This window comes from Octodon degus, unplaced genomic scaffold (genome assembly GCF_000260255.1).
Source record: "Octodon degus isolate 3935 unplaced genomic scaffold, OctDeg1.0 scaffold00122, whole genome shotgun sequence".
NCBI lineage: Eukaryota > Metazoa > Chordata > Mammalia > Rodentia > Octodontidae > Octodon > Octodon degus.
In genome coordinates, this window is record NW_004524698.1 from 3,787,321 (window position 1) to 3,793,894 (window position 6,574).

A 6,574-nucleotide genomic window follows, 5' to 3' on the forward strand; every position below is an offset into this window, starting at 1 on the left:
AAAAGCCCTAAAGCAAGCTCAAATCCAGAAAGCAGGAAGGTGACTCCAGACAGTAGCAGTACATTAGGAACTTCTGTCTTTCTCTTTTTTTTGAGACAAGGTCTCATTATGCAGTTCTCACTGGCCTTGAGTTTACTTTGTAGCCCAGGCTGGTCTTGAACTCTATCTAGCCAGCTTTTCTTTCTCCTTCTCTCTCTACACTTCAGTCTTGGAAGGCCCTGGTGCCTCCAAGGGAAGAAGACCAGAGAAAGTGAAAATAGAACTGGCCCTGACATGATATATTTATCGGACTATTTTTCAATCAGCTCACCCTTTCTCCAAGGAAAAAAGCCCTGTTTTGTAGCATTTGCCAATTCCATGGTGTAAAGGCTCTGAGTGAGTTCTCCAGCTACTAATGTGATGTCACTGAACAGGCTCTTGTGAGCCAACAGCCTGACCTGACAGCCTCTGCTTCGAGCCTGAAATCATGCCCAGACGGGGTGAGGTGGTAGGGCTGATGGGAGGAGAGAAAAATGAACCAGAATGGAGACAGGAAAGCTACCTACGATTGAGTTACCGACTAGCATCACTATCGTCAACCAAGTTTTATCACTTATTGAGCCCATAAGGTTTTGTTATTGCTCACATTTTCTTCCAGTAAAGAGGAAAATGGCACAAATTTCAGCTTGGGGAGAGTGCGAGACACAAGGAAAGTTGCAGCTTGGTTATATCCTAAGGACGTGCTCATCCAACGTAGGAGTTACACTGAGAAATTTAATCTTTGAAACTGGCATGAGGGCCGGCCAAATAGCTCAGTGGATTAAAGTGGCTGGTTAGGCAGACACAGGGGCCAGGGTTTGATCCGCAGCGTGCTTGCCCCGCCGCTGGGCGCACTGAGACGGCAAATAAGACTAGGCCTGGTGGCACCTGTGATCCCAGCTCTTGGGAGGCTTAAAACAGGAGAATCACTATGAGTATGATCTTTGTAGTGAGACACTGTAGACCCTGTCCTAAAATACAACAACAACAACAAAAAACCCAACTGGTACAAAACTTCTAAAAAAAATAATTATACCACATGGAAATAGAAAAGTGATAAGCATGTATAAAATCTCTGGGCCCTTAAATTGGGAAGCGTGGATGCAGGACATCCTGTAGTTGATGAGGTTGGTTTTGGGAGGATACTTCTGGTGTCCAAAGCAGATGTTCTTAAAAGGAAAGCATTTGTCTCAATGTAAGGTGTATGTGAACCGGTTTAAAGATAATCCACCTTCAGGAAGCTCCACCTAGGATGCAAAGAGACCCAGCGCCCTCACTGGTATACCCACTACGAATATGAACTGGGAAGACATAGTTGAAGGCACCCAACGTACATCACAGGTTTGCTGTCTTCAGAGGGGCTTTTTAAGTTTTAATGTGCTTGTACTGGTTCACTCCCCACCGGGGAGCTCGGTGGCGGCCGAGCAGTATTTGCTCCGTCCTCTTGAGCTCACGAGCACCGCACGGAAGCCTTGGAGAGCTTCACGCAGGGGCAGCGAGGACCGCATGAGCCCCGTGGCTGGTGTGGCGCGAGCGGATCTTAGCTTTTAACCGGGTTCCCAAGTGTCTGCTGCTGGACAAGGCGGCTGTGCGCAGCCGCGCCACAGGGCGCGCGGAGACCCCGCCGGCGCGCCCGCCAGCCCGAGCGAGCGGCCCTCCGCGCCCGAGTCCCGCTGCAGCACGGGCGGCTCGGCGCAGCGCGGCTCCCGGCGGAGGTCGGGCCGAGCGCTCCGGGCCCCAGGCGGGCCTCGCTTCGCCTTGTTTCCCACAGGAAAGCTCAACCATCCCGGGCAAGGCGACTGGGGCCCGGCGGGGTCCGCGCGCCGCTCTCTCGCGACACCGGGCCTTTGTGCTCCGCAGGGATTCCGGGGAGAATGAAGAACAATCGCGCATCCAGTCCGGCGTCCACGTCAGCGTCGACATGGAATCTAGGACCCGGCGGCCGGATTAGATTACAAGAGGGCCGAGAGCACACACAGCTCGGTCGGAGAGGTCTGCCAGGGCCGCCGGGGAGGCCACGCACCGGCTAAAACCCACACAGCAGGAGCATGCGCGGAAGGGAGGTCAGGCCGGCGGGAGGGCGGGGCGGAGAGCGGAAGCCCAAGCGCAAGGCTCAATTAACCCGATCTCGCGCTACCTTCCGTCGTCTCCCACATGGTCTAGCGGTTAGGATTCCTGGTTTTCACCCAGGCGGCCCGGGTTCGACTCCCGGTGTGGGAACGCCATAATTTTGAGACGGGTTTTAGAACAATTTATATAAACTCTTCTCATAGTGACTGGCGTAGAATGCTGCTAAAACACACCGAGTGAAAGCTATCGGAGCCCACAGGCAGTAAGCGAGATGGCCGTCACAACAGACCCTCTGGTGCTACCTTTCAATAAATGTAGTTGTTAGTGCAGAGGAGGAAGAATGCAGGAACCGAGCAACTTTGTGCTAGGATGGATGTTCTTCGTTCTCAGCCTTCATTTCTACTTGTATAGTGGCTATGGAGCAGAGTGCTCCACTTTTGAAAAAGAAAAGGTTCAACTTTTGATATAACACTTTTCAGCTGTCCTTCGAAAACAGCAAGATTTCCAAAACACACATCAAGGGCAGTGCAGCTCAGTGTGGACTCTACAGAGTTAATAATTTCATTTAAAAAAATTATTTGACTACTATATGTTTGCTATACAAAAGGTATGTATACATGGTGGGAAACTGGTACATCCACATTACCTCGTGGCCCTTTTTACTGCTTCTCCTCCCTTCCTGCCTGTCTTCTCCCATCTCCACAAAGTCTATCTGCCTGTGAGTCTGCGATTGGTAGGAAAAAAGGACAAAGAAAAATAAGTTATGACGAACATATCTTTTCACGCCCTAACGTATCGGACATAGTCTGACTTTAACAATGAAAACTCTGCCAGCATTCCTTATACAACAAGCATTAGGCCTCTCAGAGTAGCTGGGATCGGTTTCCAAGTGTTGCCCAGACCGTGCCTCCTGGGCTCACGAGCCTGTTGTGTTCCCTTCCAGCATCTGCCACCAGCGAAACCTGAGTGTTTAGGGGCCACGTTTCCTTCCTGTTAGGTTGACTCTGCGAAGCTTTCCAGATTAATTCCCATACTGCCATTAACACTGAGCAATGGCTATGAAAATGACGTGGCATCCAGATGACTTTCAAGTTTGCTTTCTTTTTAAAGTTCTTTTGGAGCTTAAGAACATACAAACCATCCTTTATGAGAAGGGTTTCAGGCAAAATATAAAACTCATTAAAACTCCTGATCACAGGTGCCAGGCTCAGGGCCCTGCCCCTCCCCAGGTCCTGCTGAGCACCTTGGCCTGGAGCTGGCACAGCAGGCCATCCTCGGCCTCTGGGAAGCGGGTACCCCACAGAGGGGGCCCAGGCTCAGGCTGCCTGCGGGGAGTGAGTGGGCCGTGGTCAGGCTGAGTCCCGTGTGAGGGTGCACGGGCCACTGTCTTGGGGACTCCTGCAGAGCTAAGCACTTTATTCTTTAAGGGGCCTCTGGGGCCCTCCAGCTCCTACTCTGGGAGAAGGAAGGAACCCCAGCTTTCGAGTTCACTCCACCCCTCCCCCAGTGGGGTAGAGGTGGCCTCCCCAGCTCTTTTCTCTCCCCACCTGTGGGTGTCCTGCGGAAGTGCAATACCCCAGCTGCCTCTGGAGGTCTGCGTGGGATGCACATGTGCACGTGCACAATGTAATGGGGTGCCATGCTGCGCTCTGCACATGTCCAGTGTGCCCAGCAGCCCCCCGGTGACAGGGCCTACATGCACGTGGCTTGGTGCAGAATGAAGAAGGCTGTGCATGACTCAGTTGTGGGGAGCAGAGGAAGGGCCTCGGGGGTGGGATGGGATTCTCCACGCCACCCCCTCAACCCACTGCGCCCTATCTGTGTCCTGGGGTTCCCTCCTGTTGGTGACGGGTACACACACACACACACACACACACACGGTCCCTGGTCTCAGTGAGGCTCGATGGTGAGCAGCCATCGCCAGTGAATTCAGCATTATACTGTCCTGTGGCTTGTGACCTCTTCCTAATAAAGTATTGGCGCCACCTGGGGAAAAAAAAAAAAAAAAAAACCAACTCCTGATAAAGAATTTTGGGAATAAATTGATTGATAGGTAGGTAATCTGTGTTTACTGAACCAAATAGGTACAACTAATTAGCTAATAAAAATCCTAATAATAATAATGTTTGTTAAGCAGTCACTATGAATGAGGGAAAATACTTAGCACATTTTTTTCAACTTAGTCCTTATTTTATTATTAAATGTTGTTATTATCACTCGGGTCCCTGTAGGAGACTACACATTCTTAGCAGGGTGTTTAATAAAGGGAATTTTTAAAGTTTTATATGGTAGGGTTGATGGAAACAATAATGGCCCTCAGTACTCCTGGGCCTACCTGAGCAAGGGCATGAAAATTAGCTGATGACAAGAACTGCCAGTCAAGAGCTGTGTAATTTTTGTTTTAAAACAAAACAAACCAAAAACCAAAAACCAAAACAAAACAAACAAACAACCCCCCCAAAACCAAAAACCAAATACTAAAGCAAAGAACAAAAACCCCCAAAAAACTAAAACTAGGGCTGGGGAGAGCTGGGGAGATAGGTCAGTAGAATAAGCCGCTTGCTTGGTAAGCAGAAGGTCCTGAGTTCAATCCCCCTGGGAGGGAGGGGACCCCCCCCAATATTGTGACTTAAAATGTCCTATGTTTTGGTGTGGGGCTTTTTTTTTTTCTTCTTCTTCTTCTTTTTGCAGGGTCTTACTACACAGTCCCTACTCATAGAGGTAATCCCAGCACTAGGGAGGCAGAAATCGAGAGGATCACTACAAGTCGGGACCTAGTGCTGGGATTACAGGCGTGCGCCACCACGCCCAGACTCCATCGGCTCAGCGCGCCCGGGGGCGGGGCTGGCGCGGCCTGCAGAGGCAGGGATCGAACCCAACACCGTCTCTTATTTAAGGAAGCGCCTAGTCCGTTGAGCTACACCGCCAGTCCTCGGAGTGGGGCTTTTGAAAGCGAATTGGACCGTGGGGCTCTACGGCCTCAGAGGATTCTTTGGCGAGGCGCCCACGGCTGACTGCGGTCCCGGCAGCTCCTTCTCTGGGCTCTTCCGGGCTGCAGCAGGTTGGGCAGCTCTCCTCCACCAGCCCTTCACCGCGCTGCTTCTGCTTTGGAGCCGGCTGACCATGACGACTCTTCTGACCCCAGAACCACACTAAACCTTCTCTCTTTCAAGGTGTGGCTATTGGGCAAGCGTCTCCGCAGCGGGAAAGCTGTTGCGCCTGCTTCCTGCTGGCCGGTGAGCGGTAGTCCTACGAAGGCTGTCAGGTCTGCGCATCCTAGTCACCGTTCGTTTTCATAAATATGTTTGTGGTTTCATGGATTTGACAAAACCCGTCTCTATTCGATCCCGGAATCACACGCTTGCCGGCCCTGCCTCCCTGGCGCGCTGAGCCGCCGCGAGTGAGTCGAGGCGAGGTGGCCGCGCCTGCGGTCGCAGCGCGGGGAGGCTGCGAACGGGAGGATCGCTGTGGTCCGAGCTGCGCGGTGAGGCCCTGTACCAGGAACATCAAACAAAATGTACTCTACATGTCTGTGATATTTAGTGATCTCAGAGCAGAGCTGATACGTCTGAAAATACATACTTAAAAGAATGAAGGGTTTATACTTATGGAGAGATTCTTAAGTTCTATTTTGCACACCACTGTTTGCTATCATTTTCATTAATCAATCCTTATGGTAGTCTTTAGTTTTGTTTGTTTTTGCGGTACTGGGGATTGAACTCAGACCCTTGAGCTTGCCAGGGGAGCGCTTATTTTACTGAGCTACCTCCCCTGCCCCTTCAGTTGCCTTTTGCATTTTTTTTTTTTTTTAACTGAGCTTTTCATTTTACCAAGAAAGGTCTGTTCTGAGATTTTATTTTTCTGATTATCTAGCGGTACTTTAGACAGCCCACTTTTCTAAGCTGTGGCAAAATAAAGGAAAGAAGCTTATTTAGCCACAGTTTCAAAGGCTGAAAGGCTAAGATGGGACAACCGTGGTTGAGGACCTAGCGACCTTCCTGGCAGGCTCAAGCTGACTGAGGACATCCCATGGCAAGAGACAGAGAGGGCGCCTGTATCTTTCCCGGTCTCTCCCACTTCATACAAAGCCAGCAGATTTTAGCACCAGACTCTACTCTGGTGATCTTATCTAACCCTAACCACCTCCCAAAGCCCTACTCCTAAAATCCAAAGTTCTATTGTTTCTCCCCTCTCAGTACCTCACGAAGTGGATTAAATTTCAACACAAGAATTCTTAGCACAGGGGAACTCTATCCAAGCCACAGTAGGTTGTACTCACGCACACTCACAAAAATAAATTCCTGCATGGTGTACTAGCTAGATCCTACTTCCTCCAAATCTTGTCTTCAGAGAGGAGGAATTGAGTAGAAAAAAAGATACATTTAAACATTCATTTTTAAAGTTTTTTTCTTTTTTTTATGTATTTGTCACAGGGTCCCATGCAGCTCAGACTTGCAGTGCTCCTCCTGTTTTCAGCCTCCCCAGC

General features: G+C 50.3%; 1 non-coding gene across 1 annotated transcript; it reads left to right on the forward strand.

Moving 5' to 3' along the window:
* The first annotated feature begins 2,166 nt into the window (after positions 1-2,166).
* On the forward strand, positions 2,167-2,238 carry Trnae-uuc. The gene has a single exon. It is a non-coding gene; the product is annotated as a tRNA-Glu (tRNA).
* The last annotated feature ends 4,336 nt before the right edge of the window (positions 2,239-6,574 follow it).